The 16127-nt window shown below is 46.5% G+C and overlaps 1 long non-coding RNA gene across 2 annotated transcripts in view; it reads right to left on the reverse strand.

Annotated features, from left to right (window-relative positions):
- Positions 1-16127, reverse strand: part of LOC142599221 (uncharacterized) — a 706610-nt gene that overhangs the window by 409132 nt on the left and 281351 nt on the right. The window lies entirely within an intron of this gene.

Below are 16127 nucleotides of genomic sequence, written 5' to 3' on the forward strand. Positions count from 1 at the left end.
CTTAACTAAGTCCTGAAGGGGACCGGGGAAACCTCCCCAGCAGAACCCCACAGTAGAGCTGGGGAAATGGAAAATAGATTTTCTTGTAGATACTGGAGTAACTTATTACTTGTCAAAGAAAATTGAGCGATGATACAGTAAACGTTGTGAGTGCCACAGGGAAAGCGGAACAGTGTGCCTTTTTCCATCCTTTAAATTTTAAGCTCGGAAAACAATGAGTAACTCACTAATTTTTATATATGCCTGAATGTCCTATACCACTCTTGAGACGGGACCTATTGAGTAAATTGGAAGCGCAAATCACCTTTAAAGATGGGGAGGTCAAGGTGTTAATTCCTGAATCTAAACTTGTACAAGCATCTGTGCTCCTATTGCAGAAAGATAAAATTTTAGAAACTAGCATTCCAACCAAAGTGGAGAATGCAGTGACACCCCTTGTATGGGCTGGAGAAGTCCCTGGTAAAGCTAAGAACGCTGAACCGGTAAAGATTGAACTCAAAGCAGGAATGAAGCCGGTAAGGCAAAAACAATATCCTTTGAAACTAGAGGCTAGAATCAGGCTAAAACCAAGAGTGGTTCACAGTTATAGATTTGAAAGATGCCTTTTTCTGCATACCTCTCGAGCGAGAAAGTCAAAATATATTTGCCTTTGAGTGGGAAGACCCAGAAACGGGTTGCAAATCACAGTACACTTGGACAGTGGTGCCACAGGGATTTAAAAATAGTCCCACAATATTTGGAAATCAATTAGCCAAAGAACTGGAAACCTGGAAAAGAAAACATAAAACAGGGACTGTGTTGCAGTATGTTGATGATATTTTCATTGCAACTGTAACCTGGGAAGAATGCTTACAATTAACCATTGACCTTTTGAATTTTCTGGGATTAAACGGTTACTGAGTTTCAAAAGAAAAAGCTCAAATCACACAAGAATCTGTTAAATACTTGGGATTTGAACTTTTAAAAGGACAAAGAAGATTGAGCACAGAGAGAAAAGAAGCTATCTGTCAAATCCCAGAGCCCCAGAATGCACACAAACTGCGAACCTTCCTTGGAATAGTGGGGTGGTGCAGGCTGTGGATGGCCAATTATGGACTCATTGTGAAACTTTTATATGAACTACAGAAAAATTCACCACCTGAACATTTGGAATGGGACCAGAAATGCTTTCAAACAACTAAAAAGAACTCTGATGAAAGCACCAGCTTTAGGACTCCCGGATCTAACCAAAACCTTTGAATTGTTTGTTCATGAGTGGCAAGCTGTAGCTCTGGGGGTGCTCTCTCAGATGTTGGGAGGCAACAGACATGCTGTGGCCTATTTCTCCAAGCAATTGGACAATACCAGCAAAGGATGGCCAGGATGTCTGAGACCTGTGGCCGCTACTGTGCTGCTAATTCAAGAAGCCGGGAAACTGACACTGGGACAGAAGATTGACTGTTTTTGTACCACACATGGTACTCACTGTCCTGGACCAGAAAGGCGGGTACTGGCTGTCTCCAAGCCGAATGCTGAAGTATCAAGTGGTGCTTCTTGAACAAGATGATGCTGTTTTGAAATCCACTGCAGTAGTAAACCCGGCAGTTTTCCTGTCATCCCGACAACTGGAAGAAGAGGAACCCACACATGATTGTTTACAGACCATTGAGGAAGTATATTCCAGTCGACCTGACCTGAAAGACACTCCTCTGGAAAACCCAGACTGGGAGCTATATACAGATGGGAGCAGCTTTGTGGGGGAAAAAAAAAAAAGGGATCCGGATGTCAGCGTATGCTGTCACCACAGTGGATACTGTTGTAGAAGCAAAAGCTCTGCAACCAAAAACATCAGCCCAGAAAGCAGCATTGATTGCACTAACAAGAGCCTTGGAACTAAGTGAAGGAATATATGGACTGATTCCAAGTATGCATGTGGAGTATTACATGCACACAGAGCAATTTGGAAAGAAAGGGGACTGGTGTCATCTCAAGGAACCGGAATTAAGCATGTGGAGCAGATTTTAAAATTACTTGAAAGTGTACAGAAACCAAGAGAAGTGGCTATCATGCTTTGTAAAGCTCACCAAACTGGACAAACCCCACAAGAAAGAGGCAATCAATTGGCTGATGTGACCACTCGTAAGGTTGCAGAAAAGGGTAAAGGGGTATTGGCAATAATACCTGAAAAGAAGATAGAATTAGGAGAATTCCCTAACTATGATACTCAGGAAAAGAATTTAATTGAAACACTGAAAACTGAAATACAGGAAAATGGATGGGCTGTTACTCCTATGGGGCGGGTAATTCTAACCCCAATCTTGATGCATGAAATAGTAAAGAAAGAGCATAATAGCATTCATTGGGGAACTGAAAATTTATCGAAACATCTACAAAAATCAGTGGTGAGTGGTAATATGGTAGAAATTATAAAGTCTGTAGTTGAAAGGTGTGAAACATGCCTTAGGAATAATCCAAAGACATGGAATAAAATTCAGTTTGGATCAACAAAACCAGGAAATATTCCAGGAGAACACTGGCAGATAGATTTCACTGAATTACCAAGAAAAGGAAGGTTGAGATATCTATTAGTATTAGTGGATACTTTTACAGGATGGCCTGAAGCTTTCCCATGTCGCACCAACAAAGCCAGGGAAGTTGTTAAGATCTTGCTTAAAGAAATATGAGATAAGGGAGGCAGGAACTTTGTTCCCACACAAGTAAACTTAAAATAAACAGGGTGATTAAGAATAGTTTACACATATCACAATGATGAGAGGAAGAACCAAGGACAGAATCCCTGACGCAGTAGGAAACATCTTACAAGACAAACTAACCTTGCGGTCTGGGAAAGGATCAGGGAGAGTACTGCGCCTGCGTAAGGGAAGAAGGTCGAAAGATTATGAAGGGGATGATATTTACTTCATCATCAGAGACCCCTGCCCACCCTGACTAGAGGACACTACGCACGCGCCAGGAGGAGGAGTCGGGGAAAGAGCTAATTTTAATGCGAGACGGGAAAGGTTATGAATATGTATAGGCGTATTGTGAAACCTCATGAATATGTAATTACAATGACGTATAAATTCAAGGTGAACTGCAGTACCGGGCGCGCACGACTGTGGTGGGGTGACCCCCCCGTGCTGCCCAGCGCTGAATAAACATACCTACTTTACAACCTTCTCAGTTGTGGAGTCTGTCTTCCGCACGTCATTTTGGCGAGCCAGGCAGGAGACACTGCTCGGCTGCGGGATCGACTGCGGAGCGGACGCCCCTAGGCGCGCCCCGAGCACTTTCCTCGGAGGAGCTTCCACTCCCAGCCGCTCACCGCGGGAGTAGACAACGACCTCCTGAAGCTGCGGATAAACGGTATGTTTAACAAGGGGGCCAGTAAGTCGTAGGGGACGCCCACGCTTGGCCGGGGCCGCTGGTAAATCGCGCAGAGACGTCTGGCGTACAGCATAGTCCCAGTATGGGAGGAGGAGGGTACCCTGTATGTTAAAAAGGGGGATTCGCTGACCGATAGAGCGGCCGCTAGCGATCTTGGGGGTAGATCGAGTGAATCCGAGGTTATCGCTGCATCCCGGCATCGGGAGCCAGGACGGACCTGCTAACGACTGTATAAGAAGCAGGAGAAAGGTAAGCGAGCCTCAAAGTATGCAGCTGCTGAAGGGATAACAACTAGAACATGAACTGTATGTTTTATCTATGAAACGCCCGGGTATTTTATGTTTAAAGCACGTGTGTGTGTGTGTGTGTGTGTGAGCGTGTGTTTGAGACACAGCGCCGCTGTGAAGCGAGTGGGAGTCCTGATTTGCGGTTCCGTGATTCCGCGAGGAACACGGCCAGAGACGGACAAAGCGTCTGAAACGTTTGTAAGGTCTGTAAGTGTTTTGAGATATATATGTATATAAGTTGGGCTGCTGTGGTGTTTAGTCAGTCTCCTAAGTATGGGAGGCCTGGCTGATCATCAAAGTGGCAGGATGGAGAGAGTCACTCCTTCGGTGGCTTGGGCTCGAACCTTGGGAGTATTGAAACGAAGGAGGGAACTGGATAAGGAGGGGAGAGGAGCGAATTTTATTAAGAGGAGCGTATTTAACACCAACTGGACTGATAGTAGCCCTAGATTGGGAACAACCTGTCCCAGATACCTTTTTTAAACCCCCATATTGATGGACACGTAGGGGTGATTCCTTGTTTTGTGCGTGGGCTTACTAACAAATCACGCAAAAATTGGCATTCGGCTTGGGTCTGGTTGAAATGTGCATCTTGTAAGAAAAGGTGGTATCGTTTATCTAGAAGGCGGAAAGCTGAATGTCCTAAGTGCTTTCCCAGAGTCCCATGGTTTCAGGACTGGGAAAAGGCTTATTAAGAATCCGAAATAGTAGAGTTTGTGTGTGGAAAGAAAAACCTAATCCCAGAAATTTGGGACGTCTGGGAAAAGGATTGGGAGAGAACCGTGAGGATTTGCAAGAGGAAGATTACAAACGGGGACAGAGAAGGGTGGTAGCAGTCGTTAGGGAGGAAGAAGAAAGAAAACCCAGACGAGGACCGCCTCGATTAGGCAGGGATCAATGTGCGTTATGCAAAAGATTTGGTCACTGGAAGAATGAGTGTCCAGAAAGGCAGGGAAAGAAGGGGAAGGGACGAAGCAACCAGAAAAGAGGGATAGTGGCCCATGTGAAGGAGGACTGACGGGGACCCGGGGAATCTACCCATGCGGATCCACTGGTTATAATGAAGCTAGGGAAAGAACCAAAGAAGATAGAATTTCTGATCGACACAGGGGCGATGTATTCGGTTTTAAACCAAGCTTTGATGCCCCTGGGAAATGACTATATCATGGTAAAAGGGGCAACTGGCCAAAGTGAAAAGGCATATTTTTGTGAGCCTCTGAGATACAAACTGGGAAAACAATGGGGCATTCACAGATTTCTGAATATGCCCATCTCCCCGAAGGCGCTTTTGGGAAGAGATTTATTGGAGCAATTGGGTGCAATAATTACATTCGAAAAGGGAGAGATTACTCTGGAGGTAAATGATCAACAGTATATCCAAATAATGAGTTTATCACTAGCTAGTGTTCCCACAGAAGGAAAAATCGTGGAGGAGATCACGAACCAGGTATACCCCGGGGTATGGGCCACTGATGTACCCGGAAGAGCAAAAATGCCCCACCTGTTGAGGTCAGGCTCAAAGAAGGAAGGCAGCCGGTAAGAATCAAACAATATCCCCTGAGGAAGGAGGACAGGGAAGGAATCCGGCCAGTGATAGAAAATTTTCTACAACTAGGATTACTAAAGGAATGTGAGTCCGACTTTAACACTCCCATATTACCTGTCCGTAAGCCCGACGGATCATACCGGGTAGTCCAGGACCTACGGGCTGTAAATAAGATAACTGAAGACCTGTACCCGGTAGCGGCGAATCCATACACCTTGCTAACTGTGCTGACCCCTGAGCTAACCTGGTTTACTGTTTTAGACTTGAAAGATGCCTTCTTTTGCCTCCCTCTCCATAAAGCCAGCCAGAAAATATTTGCATTCGAATGGGAAAATCCTAAAAGCGGTCGTAAAGCTCAGCTTACTTGGACGGTGTTACCACAAGGGTTCAAAACCAGCCCTACTATATTTGGTAATCAACTCGCAAAAGACCTTGAGTCTTGGGAAGCCCCGCCTGAGGAAGGGAAACTGTTGCAATATGTGGATAATATCCTGATTGCCACCAAGACAAAGGACGCTTGTATGACCTGGACGGTGAGTCTGCTAAATTTTTTTGGGGGGGGCTCCAGGGATACCGGGTATCCAAGAAAAAGGCCCAAGTAATGCAGCGCAAGGTGATTTATCTGGGCTATGAAATTAGTGCTGGACAAAGGACTTTGGGACAGGCCCGAAAAGAGACAATATGCCAAACCCCGAGACCACAAACAGTGAAAGAGTTACGAACTTTCCTGGGGATGACTGGGTGGTGCCGACTATGGATCTATAATTATGGACTGCTTGTTAAACCCCTGTACGCACTAACAACCACTGAGCAGAAACCCCTTAAGTGGAACAAAGAGACCATACAGGCCTTTGAGCTGCTAAAGAAGGCCCTGATGTTGGCCCCAGCCTTAGGACTCCCAGATGCGAGTAAGCCATTTTTCCTTTTTCCCACGAGAAGCAGGGGATTGCCCTAGGAATATTAGCGCAAGATCTGGGCCCGTATCGACGAGCAGTTGCCGACTTTTCCAAACAATTGGATGCAACTGCAAAGGGTTGCCCTGGATGCTTGCGAGCGGTCACGGCCGTAGTACTAAACATCCAGGAAGCCCGAAAATTCACCCTGGGCCAGAAAATGACTGTGTTGGTGTCCCATACAGTATCTGCAGTACTGGAAGCGAAAGGTGGACACTGGCTTTCCCCACAAAGATTCTTGAAATATCAGGCTATAATGGTAGAACAAGATGATGTGGAGATTGTAGTCACTAACATTGTCAATCCAGCCTCTTTCCTCAGTGGAAACACAGGAGAACCAGTGCATCATGACTGTCTGGAGACCATCGAAGCAACATATTCGAGCCGCTCGGACCTGAGAGACAGTCCTATGGAAAACACGGAAAACTGGTTCACGGATGGAAGCAGCTATGTCCTAAGCGGTAAAAGACATGCCGGATATGCCATTACCACCAGCCAGGAAGTAATAGAGTCAGGGCCTTTGCCCATGAATACCTCTGCACAGAAGGCAGAAATAATTGCTCTAACCCGCGCTCTGGAATTGGCCCAAGGCAGAACTGTGAATATCTATACAGACTCGAAGTACGCCTTTGGAGTCGTACATGCTCATGGAGCAATCTGGAAGGAGAGAGGATTATTGAACTCACAAGGCAAAAACATCAAGCATGCGGAGGAGATCCTGAAGCTGTTGGAGGCAGTCCAACTCCCTGAGAAAGTGGCGATCATGCACATTAAGGTGCACCAGAAAGTGAACTCGGAGTTGGAAAGAGGAAATGAGCTGGCGGACAGAGAGGCAAAACAGGCAGCCAAAGGTGAGGTAAAAACAGAAGGGGCTTTGGTCCCTGACGGGCGAATCTCCCTAGAAGGTAAGCCAGAATATACCAAGGAGGATCAGAAGCTTATCACAGATCTAGAAGGGTCATATAATAAAGAGGGGTGGGCTCTCACCCCACAAGGGAAGCTAATCATTCCCTCCTATCTAACATGGTCTCTGATAAGGGAAGAACATAGGAAGAGGCATTGGGGGGCAGAGGCCCTATATAAACACCTAATTAGAGAAATCGTAGCTAGGAATCTGTACACCACTGTGAGACAAGTGACTCAACAGTGTGATGTTTGCCTCCAGACTAATCCCAAGAATACCCCCAAACCAGAAATGGGCCAAATTGGGAAAGGCAATGGGCCTGGGCAACAATGGCAGATTGATTTTTCAGAACTCCCAAGAAAAGGGGGGTATCGATATTTATTGGTATTAACTGATACCTTTTCAGGTTGGCCAGAGGCATTTCCTACCAGGACAGCCAAGGCTCGGGAGGTAACCAGAACATTAATACAAGAAATAATACCACGCTTTGGGGTTCCAGCAACCATGTCTTCTGACAGAGGACCACGTTTCATCTCAAAAGCAGTACAACAAATTAGCCGCCATTTGGGTATAGATTGGCAGCTTCATACCCCATATCGCCCTCAGTCGAGTGGCCAAGTAGAAAAAAATGAACCACTTAATCAAACAGCAGATTGTGAAATTGGGACAGGAAACTAACTTGGCCTGGCCTCAGTCTCTTCCTTTGGCTCTCTTGCGCATACGAACCAGGCCACGAGCGAAAGAGGGGCTGAGCCCTTTTGAAATTTTGTATGGACGACCCTATGGAATACAGAAAGGGATGTCCACACAAGCGGGGGATGAAATCATGACCTCCTACATGGTGGCATTAGGCAAACAACTCAGCAAAACTGAGAAACACGTGGTTGGGACTCGAAGTAGGGGTTTGGATAGGCCTGTACATAACATACAACCTGGAGACTATGTATATGTTAAGTCTCTTGCAGAGAAAACCCCGGAGCCACAGTGGGAGGGACTGTTTCAAGTGCTCCTTACTTCTTTTACTGCAATCAAGATTAAAGAACAGAACGCCTGGATCCATCACTCCAGGGTGAAGAAATCTTGTAAAACCCCATGGAGGGTAAAACAGGTGCAACCTGGAAAATTATATTTTTCACGTTCTTAGGTATGGGACACGGATGGCGTCAAAATACCCATTATGACCTCATGCAAAAAGTCTCTAAAATCACAAATGCCACTAACTGCTGGTTATGATGTTGACCACTCAGGAAGGGTTGAAACGGACTTAGAAGCTATCTGGGAACAGACACGAATATTGCACGAGGGTTTGAGGAACTATGGCATAAGCTAACTTCATGGTTACCAAACTTGTCATGGTTAAAACAATTGTTTGTTATGACAATAGTGTTAATCATGTTAATTTTAATGTTATGTATCGCGTTTCGATGCATGGTATGGTGTTGTATGACATCGACGGACTTGTACACCGAATGGAAGAAGAACCAATTACGACGAAAGCTTGAATCTAATAGATACTTTGAAAAACTAGATAAAAAGTCACTGTATTAGAAGTTCAAATTAGCGAAAGTTTAGTAAAGGAATTTACTAACCTTCTTGAAAAGGGGGGAATGAGATAAGGGAGGCAGGAACTTTGTTCCCACACAAGTAAACTTAAAATAAACAGGGTGATTAAGAATAGTTTACACATATCACAATGATGAGAGGAAGAACCAAGGACAGAATCCCTGACGCAGTAGGAAACATCTTACAAGACAAACTAACCTTGCGGTCTGGGAAAGGATCAGGGAGAGTACTGCGCCTGCGTAAGGGAAGAAGGTCGAAAGATTATGAAGGGGATGATATTTACTTCATCATCAGAGACCCCTGCCCACCCTGACTAGAGGACACTACGCACGCGCCAGGAGGAGGAGTCGGGGAAAGAGCTAATTTTAATGTGAGACGGGAAAGGTTATGAATATGTATAGGCGTATTGTGAAACCTCATGAATATGTAATTACAATGACGTATAAATTCAAGGTGAACTGCAGTACCGGGCGCGCACGACTGTGGTGGGGTGACCCCCCCGTGCTGCCCAGCGCTGAATAAACATACCTACTTTACAACCTTCTCAGTTGTGGAGTCTGTCTTCCGCACGTCATTTTGGCGAGCCAGGCAGGAGACACTGCTCGGCTGCGGGATCGACTGCGGAGCGGACGCCCCTAGGCGCACCCCGAGCACTTTCCTCGGAGGAGCTTCCACTCCCAGCCGCTCACCGCGGGAGTAGACAACGACCTCCTGAAGCTGCGGATAAACGGTATGTTTAACAAGGGGGCCAGTAAGTCGTAGGGGACGCCCACGCTTGGCCGGGGCCGCTGGTAAATCGTGCAGAGATGTCTGGCGTACAGCAATAGTCCCAGTATGGGAGGAGGAGGGTACCCTGTATGTTAAAAAGGGGGATTCGCTGACCGATAGAGCGGCCGCTAGCGATCTTGGGGGTAGATCGAGTGAATCCGAGGTTATCGCTGCATCCCGGCATCGGGAGCCAGGACGGACCTGCTAACGACTGTATAAGAAGCAGGAGAAAGGTAAGCGAGCCTCAAAGTATGCAGCTGCTGAAGGGATAACAACTAGAACATGAACTGTATGTTTTATCTATGAAACGCCCGGGTATTTTATGTTTAAAGCACGTGTGTGTGTGTGTGTGTGTGTGAGTGTGTGTTTGAGACACAGCGCCGCTGTGAAGCGAGTGGGAGTCCTGATTTGCGGTTCCGTGATTCCGCGAGGAACACGGCCAGAGACGGACAAAGCGTCTGAAACGTTTGTAAGGTCTGTAAGTGTTTTGAGATATATATATATATATAAGTTGGGCTGCTGTGGTGTTTAGTCAGTCTCCTAAGTATGGGAGGCCTGGCTGATCATCAAAGTGGCAGGATGGAGAGAGTCACTCCTTCGGTGGTTTGGGCTCGAACCTTGGGAGTATTGAAACGAAGGAGGGAACTGGATAAGGAGGGGAGAGGAGCGAATTTTATTAAGAGGAGCGTATTTAACACCAACTGGACTGATAGTAGCCCTAGATTGGGAACAACCTGTCCCAGATACCTTTTTTAAACCCCCATATTGATGGACACGTAGGGGTGATTCCTTGTTTTGTGCGTGGGCTTACTAACAAATCACGCAAAAATTGGCATTCGGCTTGGGTCTGGTTGAAATGTGCATCTTGTAAGAAAAGGTGGTATCGTTTATCTAGAAGGCGGAAAGCTGAATGTCCTAAGTGCTTTCCCAGAGTCCCATGGTTTCAGGACTGGGAAAAGGCTTATTAAGAATCCGAAATAGTAGAGTTTGTGTGTGGAAAGAAAAACCTAATCCCAGAAATTTGGGACGTCTGGGAAAAGGATTGGGAGAGAACCGTGAGGATTTGCAAGAGGAAGATTACAAACGGGGACAGAGAAGGGTGGTAGCAGTCGTTAGGGAGGAAGAAGAAAGAAAACCCAGACGAGGACCGCCTCGATTAGGCAGGGATCAATGTGCGTTATGCAAAAGATTTGGTCACTGGAAGAATGAGTGTCCAGAAAGGCAGGGAAAGAAGGGGAAGGGACGAAGCAACCAGAAAAGAGGGATAGTGGCCCATGTGAAGGAGGACTGACGGGGACCCGGGGAATCTACCCATGCGGATCCACTGGTTATAATGAAGCTAGGGAAAGAACCAAAGAAGATAGAATTTCTGATCGACACAGGGGCGATGTATTCGGTTTTAAACCAAGCTTTGATGCCCCTGGGAAATGACTATATCATGGTAAAAGGGGCAACTGGCCAAAGTGAAAAGGCATATTTTTGTGAGCCTCTGAGATACAAACTGGGAAAACAATGGGGCATTCACAGATTTCTGAATATGCCCATCTCCCCGAAGGCGCTTTTGGGAAGAGATTTATTGGAGCAATTGGGTGCAATAATTACATTCGAAAAGGGAGAGATTACTCTGGAGGTAAATGATCAACAGTATATCCAAATAATGAGTTTATCACTAGCTAGTGTTCCCACAGAAGGAAAAATCGTGGAGGAGATCACGAACCAGGTATACCCCGGGGTATGGGCCACTGATGTACCCGGAAGAGCAAAAATGCCCCACCTGTTGAGGTCAGGCTCAAAGAAGGAAGGCAGCCGGTAAGAATCAAACAATATCCCCTGAGGAAGGAGGACAGGGAAGGAATCCGGCCAGTGATAGAAAATTTTCTACAACTAGGATTACTAAAGGAATGTGAGTCCGACTTTAACACTCCCATATTACCTGTCCGTAAGCCCGACGGATCATACCGGGTAGTCCAGGACCTACGGGCTGTAAATAAGATAACTGAAGACCTGTACCCGGTAGCGGCGAATCCATACACCTTGCTAACTGTGCTGACCCCTGAGCTAACCTGGTTTACTGTTTTAGACTTGAAAGATGCCTTCTTTTGCCTCCCTCTCCATAAAGCCAGCCAGAAAATATTTGCATTCGAATGGGAAAATCCTAAAAGCGGTCGTAAAGCTCAGCTTACTTGGACGGTGTTACCACAAGGGTTCAAAACCAGCCCTACTATATTTGGTAATCAACTCGCAAAAGACCTTGAGTCTTGGGAAGCCCCGCCTGAGGAAGGGAAACTGTTGCAATATGTGGATAATATCCTGATTGCCACCAAGACAAAGGACGCTTGTATGACCTGGACGGTGAGTCTGCTAAATTTTTTTGGGGGGGGCTCCAGGGATACCGGGTATCCAAGAAAAAGGCCCAAGTAATGCAGCGCAAGGTGATTTATCTGGGCTATGAAATTAGTGCTGGACAAAGGACTTTGGGACAGGCCCGAAAAGAGACAATATGCCAAACCCCGAGACCACAAACAGTGAAAGAGTTACGAACTTTCCTGGGGATGACTGGGTGGTGCCGACTATGGATCTATAATTATGGACTGCTTGTTAAACCCCTGTACGCACTAACAACCACTGAGCAGAAACCCCTTAAGTGGAACAAAGAGACCATACAGGCCTTTGAGCTGCTAAAGAAGGCCCTGATGTTGGCCCCAGCCTTAGGACTCCCAGATGCGAGTAAGCCATTTTTCCTTTTTCCCACGAGAAGCAGGGGATTGCCCTAGGAATATTAGCGCAAGATCTGGGCCCGTATCGACGAGCAGTTGCCGACTTTTCCAAACAATTGGATGCAACTGCAAAGGGTTGCCCTGGATGCTTGCGAGCGGTCACGGCCGTAGTACTAAACATCCAGGAAGCCCGAAAATTCACCCTGGGCCAGAAAATGACTGTGTTGGTGTCCCATACAGTATCTGCAGTACTGGAAGCGAAAGGTGGACACTGGCTTTCCCCACAAAGATTCTTGAAATATCAGGCTATAATGGTAGAACAAGATGATGTGGAGATTGTAGTCACTAACATTGTCAATCCAGCCTCTTTCCTCAGTGGAAACACAGGAGAACCAGTGCATCATGACTGTCTGGAGACCATCGAAGCAACATATTCGAGCCGCTCGGACCTGAGAGACAGTCCTATGGAAAACACGGAAAACTGGTTCACGGATGGAAGCAGCTATGTCCTAAGCGGTAAAAGACATGCCGGATATGCCATTACCACCAGCCAGGAAGTAATAGAGTCAGGGCCTTTGCCCATGAATACCTCTGCACAGAAGGCAGAAATAATTGCTCTAACCCGCGCTCTGGAATTGGCCCAAGGCAGAACTGTGAATATCTATACAGACTCGAAGTACGCCTTTGGAGTCGTACATGCTCATGGAGCAATCTGGAAGGAGAGAGGATTATTGAACTCACAAGGCAAAAACATCAAGCATGCGGAGGAGATCCTGAAGCTGTTGGAGGCAGTCCAACTCCCTGAGAAAGTGGCGATCATGCACATTAAGGTGCACCAGAAAGTGAACTCGGAGTTGGAAAGAGGAAATGAGCTGGCGGACAGAGAGGCAAAACAGGCAGCCAAAGGTGAGGTAAAAACAGAAGGGGCTTTGGTCCCTGACGGGCGAATCTCCCTAGAAGGTAAGCCAGAATATACCAAGGAGGATCAGAAGCTTATCACAGATCTAGAAGGGTCATATAATAAAGAGGGGTGGGCTCTCACCCCACAAGGGAAGCTAATCATTCCCTCCTATCTAACATGGTCTCTGATAAGGGAAGAACATAGGAAGAGGCATTGGGGGGCAGAGGCCCTATATAAACACCTAATTAGAGAAATCGTAGCTAGGAATCTGTACACCACTGTGAGACAAGTGACTCAACAGTGTGATGTTTGCCTCCAGACTAATCCCAAGAATACCCCCAAACCAGAAATGGGCCAAATTGGGAAAGGCAATGGGCCTGGGCAACAATGGCAGATTGATTTTTCAGAACTCCCAAGAAAAGGGGGGTATCGATATTTATTGGTATTAACTGATACCTTTTCAGGTTGGCCAGAGGCATTTCCTACCAGGACAGCCAAGGCTCGGGAGGTAACCAGAACATTAATACAAGAAATAATACCACGCTTTGGGGTTCCAGCAACCATGTCTTCTGACAGAGGACCACGTTTCATCTCAAAAGCAGTACAACAAATTAGCCGCCATTTGGGTATAGATTGGCAGCTTCATACCCCATATCGCCCTCAGTCGAGTGGCCAAGTAGAAAAAAATGAACCACTTAATCAAACAGCAGATTGTGAAATTGGGACAGGAAACTAACTTGGCCTGGCCTCAGTCTCTTCCTTTGGCTCTCTTGCGCATACGAACCAGGCCACGAGCGAAAGAGGGGCTGAGCCCTTTTGAAATTTTGTATGGACGACCCTATGGAATACAGAAAGGGATGTCCACACAAGCGGGGGATGAAATCATGACCTCCTACATGGTGGCATTAGGCAAACAACTCAGCAAAACTGAGAAACACGTGGTTGGGACTCGAAGTAGGGGTTTGGATAGGCCTGTACATAACATACAACCTGGAGACTATGTATATGTTAAGTCTCTTGCAGAGAAAACCCCGGAGCCACAGTGGGAGGGACTGTTTCAAGTGCTCCTTACTTCTTTTACTGCAATCAAGATTAAAGAACAGAACGCCTGGATCCATCACTCCAGGGTGAAGAAATCTTGTAAAACCCCATGGAGGGTAAAACAGGTGCAACCTGGAAAATTATATTTTTCACGTTCTTAGGTATGGGACACGGATGGCGTCAAAATACCCATTATGACCTCATGCAAAAAGTCTCTAAAATCACAAATGCCACTAACTGCTGGTTATGATGTTGACCACTCAGGAAGGGTTGAAACGGACTTAGAAGCTATCTGGGAACAGACACGAATATTGCACGAGGGTTTGAGGAACTATGGCATAAGCTAACTTCATGGTTACCAAACTTGTCATGGTTAAAACAATTGTTTGTTATGACAATAGTGTTAATCATGTTAATTTTAATGTTATGTATCGCGTTTCGATGCATGGTATGGTGTTGTATGACATCGACGGACTTGTACACCGAATGGAAGAAGGACCAATTACGACGAAAGCTTGAATCTAATAGATACTTTGAAAAACTAGATAAAAAGTCACTGTATTAGAAGTTCAAATTAGCGAAAGTTTAGTAAAGGAATTTACTAACCTTCTTGAAAAGGGGGGAATGAGATAAGGGAGGCAGGAACTTTGTTCCCACACAAGTAAACTTAAAATAAACAGGGTGATTAAGAATAGTTTACACATATCACAATGATGAGAGGAAGAACCAAGGACAGAATCCCTGACGCAGTAGGAAACATCTTACAAGACAAACTAACCTTGCGGTCTGGGAAAGGATCAGGGAGAGTACTGCGCCTGCGTAAGGGAAGAAGGTCGAAAGATTATGAAGGGGATGATATTTACTTCATCATCAGAGACCCCTGCCCACCCTGACTAGAGGACACTACGCACGCGCCAGGAGGAGGAGTCGGGGAAAGAGCTAATTTTAATGTGAGACGGGAAAGGTTATGAATATGTATAGGCGTATTGTGAAACCTCATGAATATGTAATTACAATGACGTATAAATTCAAGGTGAACTGCAGTACCGGGCGCGCACGACTGTGGTGGGGTGACCCCCCCGTGCTGCCCAGCGCTGAATAAACATACCTACTTTACAACCTTCTCAGTTGTGGAGTCTGTCTTCCGCACGTCATTTTGGCGAGCCAGGCAGGAGACACTGCTCGGCTGCGGGATCGACTGCGGAGCGGACGCCCCTAGGCGCACCCCGAGCACTTTCCTCGGAGGAGCTTCCACTCCCAGCCGCTCACCGCGGGAGTAGACAACGACCTCCTGAAGCTGCGGATAAACGGTATGTTTAACAAGGGGGCCAGTAAGTCGTAGGGGACGCCCACGCTTGGCCGGGGCCGCTGGTAAATCGTGCAGAGATGTCTGGCGTACAGCAATAGTCCCAGTATGGGAGGAGGAGGGTACCCTGTATGTTAAAAAGGGGGATTCGCTGACCGATAGAGCGGCCGCTAGCGATCTTGGGGGTAGATCGAGTGAATCCGAGGTTATCGCTGCATCCCGGCATCGGGAGCCAGGACGGACCTGCTAACGACTGTATAAGAAGCAGGAGAAAGGTAAGCGAGCCTCAAAGTATGCAGCTGCTGAAGGGATAACAACTAGAACATGAACTGTATGTTTTATCTATGAAACGCCCGGGTATTTTATGTTTAAAGCACGTGTGTGTGTGTGTGTGTGTGTGAGTGTGTGTTTGAGACACAGCGCCGCTGTGAAGCGAGTGGGAGTCCTGATTTGCGGTTCCGTGATTCCGCGAGGAACACGGCCAGAGACGGACAAAGCGTCTGAAACGTTTGTAAGGTCTGTAAGTGTTTTGAGATATATATATATATATAAGTTGGGCTGCTGTGGTGTTTAGTCAGTCTCCTAAGTATGGGAGGCCTGGCTGATCATCAAAGTGGCAGGATGGAGAGAGTCACTCCTTCGGTGGTTTGGGCTCGAACCTTGGGAGTATTGAAACGAAGGAGGGAACTGGATAAGGAGGGGAGAGGAGCGAATTTTATTAAGAGGAGCGTATTTAACACCAACTGGACTGATAGTAGCCCTAGATTGGGAACAA

This window comes from Balearica regulorum, chromosome W (assembly GCF_011004875.1).
Source record: "Balearica regulorum gibbericeps isolate bBalReg1 chromosome W, bBalReg1.pri, whole genome shotgun sequence".
NCBI lineage: Eukaryota > Metazoa > Chordata > Aves > Gruiformes > Gruidae > Balearica > Balearica regulorum.